Below are 3,636 nucleotides of genomic sequence, written 5' to 3'. Positions count from 1 at the left end.
TCGAATGTCCATATTCACCCCCTCCCCCACCTCCCAAAAAAGACAGAAACAACAAAAAAAAAACAATAAACATACTAGTTTTAACCTGATATAAGATGGAAAAACTTGCTCTGATTATTTAATGGTTTCCGACATTTCAGAGCTCAATTTCAGAGCATCAAAACCGATTGCATCGCATACATTACACTGCATCCAGTGTATTTCTCTTCAACTATTTATCAAAAAAATTCAATGGAGAAGTTGAAAAAAATTCTCACTTTTACAAGAAACGCACACTACTTATAAGGCTAAGATCAAGCCCCGGTTGTTCAGAGGGTAGATAACGCCATCCGCTACTTATTCCGACGAAAACAAACATTTGCGAAGGAAAAGCAAATGAACACGCGTGTGTATAGCTGTGTATAGCTGTGTTGGGCTATGTATAGGCGTGTATAGCTGTGTAGGGCTAGGCTATGTATCCCCTCTATGAACATCCCTATATAGGATTTAGTCAAACAACTATATGATGACTACACTACGTACTTGCCCAAGTGTACGGCTTTACCGCTGACTGAAACGGCAGGCTCAAAGGTACAAATACAACATGGCGGCTGTTTATTTTCCAGTTAAATTTATTTCATTCAAACTGGCTGAGACAAGTGCCCTTCCGTGAACTTTAAACAGCTCTTTGAATGACTTTATTGACAACCTGTTTACACCTTTCACGAAGGATGAACCACGATGTATTGGCTAAGTACATCGCGCCTCAAAGCAACAGTACATGTCAATTGAGATCGATCGAAGGATCGAAGTGCAGCGAGGAAGAACAAATTCTTCAAAAGAAAGCATCTGTGTGTCGATAAGTGGCATGTATGTAGTATTACTTTCTTGTTTCTTAACTTTGATGTGCCTAAATGTTGCATTGAGCGAGCTTTTGAAGAAAATCTTTCGCTGCTATTTTTACATTTAATATCACAACATTGCCGAATTATATGGCTCTGAAAACGCTCCGAAAAATGCCCTAACTGCCAATCTTCGCCAATATTTTGATTGTTATCTATAAATTTATGCTTGATTAGCTATTTCGTACCGATTTTGTGCCAAATTGAGGCAAATAAATGGCTTCTGTGTTTCGGTGAATTTTGATGAAATAGCAAGAAATCGTTAAGTCACGTGTGTTTAGTTCCTCAATACTAATAGAATATTGAAGTCCCCAGACATTTTGTTGCATTTTTGTGAAGTTTAATGATGGATTTCATTACCCATGTAAGAATAATGTATATAAGTTGTTGCTCATGGGAGATATTGGGCACTAGTTAAAGGCTATTTCCAACAGTACGAAATGTGTACCTTCCAAAAGACCGTTTGAGGAGAAGAAATCGAATCAGACGGTTAAAGTGAATTATTGTACTTAAAGCCTAATAACCACAGAATATAATGCAGTGAAATTTATTTTCAGAAGTCTTTTTTTCTTGTGGAACTGGTCAATCAAAGTCAGCTAATTAAATATGCATAAATTAGTGAAAAATGGCCATTTTTGCAAAAGGTGCCATAACTTGAAGGGAATAAAATATTTTGAGCTGATGTTTTGTCACAGTAAATAGCTCACCATACCCAACATTTATGCTAAGTTTGGGCGAAATCGGTGATATGAGCTGTATCACCTGTTGCCTGGTCCTCTTATGGATACACTCTTAACTGTTTATTGATCATTTAAATCTCTTTTGTTTCCCTTTTAAATTGGCGAACAATAGAATGAATGATAGAAAAGAACTAGGTATTCACTTTAAAAAAATTGTAATGTAATCTGGTGGTAATCGCTTAAATCAGTGTTTCAAACAAGGCGGCCATAAGTAGAGCTGTCCGCTTGAGAGAGCTTTGACTGTAGGGTATACACTTCAAAAATTTTTTAATGTTATCTGGTGGTAATCTTTTAAATCAGTGCTCCAACTTTAAAATTGGCAAACAAGAATGAATGAAAGGAAATTAAAGGATTATGTATTCACTTCAAAAAACTGCAATGTTATTTGATGGCAGGCACCACCTTGGCTGCCTGCACTGCGCCCACCATGACCCCAATGTACTGAACCACCAGTGGGTCTGCGCCTGTTGAAAAAGGAGGTCGGGCAGTCTTTGTATAAATGGCCTATGCCTTGCACCTGAAGCATTTCTCTGCAAACAAAATAAAAAACAAAACAAATAATAATAATAAATACAGTGCCAGTAACTTTATGAATTTCAGGCTGTAGTATGAATTTATTCAAAAACATGGAGGCAGACTGGGTTTAACTTCTTGTGTCTGAAAATCAAAGCCACTCATTGTTACATTGGTTATTTTTCAGCAATCAGTCAAACTGTTCGTAAATTATTCATTTGTTATTCTATACCACAGTTGTGTATTTTTAGTGTTAATCAATTAATAACTATTACAATAAATTTGCTGTTTTTTTTTTGTCAGTGGTCAAATCTCATCTGTCATAAATTGTGCCACCTATATACATCATGGTATGTTTTCCAAATATCATTTTTGGTAGTTGCTAACTTTGAACTCTGCCATTACGGCCACGGCCATGGCCTCTGCCTCTGCCTTGGCCTCCATCTTCAGGGTTTTCTGAATAAAAATAATTTACAAGGGTTAATATATAGCCATCTGGCAAGTAAGACTTCTGAAAGCAGTTTATGATTAGAAGTGTGCATGTACATGTAATGGTAACTTTGCCAGGTTAGATACAAAATGGGACCATTAATTGGAACTAAGTGAAACACACTTCAAAGATCAATTAAACCTATAAGAGATCTTATGAATATGATGAAAATGATAACAATAATAACAAAAATAATAATAGTAAAATTTCATCACCTCTTTCTTCATCATCTGATGGCATTCCATCTAATGAGAAAATAGACACATTGGAAAAACAAGGAAGTTACTTGTGTGCAGATTTCTTTGCAAAACTACTTAGCAGAATGAGGTAAATAAATTATAAATACATAAACAAATGCGTGAGTACGTATGCGAAAAAACAAATGTTTTTTGTCCGCATTTTTTTTTAAAAGAGAGAGAGAGAGAGAGAGCCATACGCCCGTTGATACCCCGCCGCAATTTGTGGCGGCGCATCAGCCACATGGCTGATTTCCCGCCCTTTGGCTGATTCCCCGCCGCAAGTGTGGCTGATTCCCCGCCGGTGGTTGATGCACCGCCACGTATTGTGGTTGATGTCCCGCCCAGTGGCTGATGTGCCGCCGTCGGTTGATTTCCCGCCACTTGGGTGGCGGTGAAATTGTTGATGAGGATTATTGGCTGAGGATTTTTCATTTCTAACGGTAATTCTTTATTCTCTCTTTAGGAATACGGATAATACATTATTATATTAGACAAACAATTATTTGGATTTTTTCCACGTCTTTTTCATTTTTTTTTTCTTCTCTAAACTTTTTGCCGGCTTTTTCCTACTAGTCACTGCGGATTGGAAATAAAGTACAAAATATTAAATTTGTGAACGTCATCGATGATATCTTTGATAATCAGTTATAGATCGTTCTGTTCTCTAACTGGTTAAGTTTTTTTTTTCCTTTTTAATTTTAAGATGAAGGTTTAGGAAGGCCCTCTACAAACATCACTAATGAAAATTGACCACGATGGCCACAATCGAGGAA

At 36.8% G+C, this 3,636-nt stretch overlaps 1 long non-coding RNA gene across 1 annotated transcript; it reads right to left on the bottom strand.

The window, feature by feature from the left end:
* Window positions 1-1,679: 1,679 nt before the first annotated feature.
* LOC144647846 (uncharacterized) lies at window positions 1,680-2,691 on the bottom strand. The gene is made up of 2 exons (XR_013569642.1): window positions 2,522-2,691; window positions 1,680-2,151 (listed from the first exon to the last, which is right to left on the bottom strand). It is a non-coding gene; the product is annotated as an uncharacterized LOC144647846 (long non-coding RNA).
* Between the last annotated feature and the right edge of the window lie 945 nt (window positions 2,692-3,636).

This window comes from Oculina patagonica, chromosome 4 (assembly GCF_052425735.1).
Source record: "Oculina patagonica isolate OP01 chromosome 4, crgOcupat, whole genome shotgun sequence".
Lineage (NCBI taxonomy): Eukaryota > Metazoa > Cnidaria > Anthozoa > Scleractinia > Oculinidae > Oculina > Oculina patagonica.
This window is presented reverse-complemented; position numbering and strand designations above follow the sequence as displayed.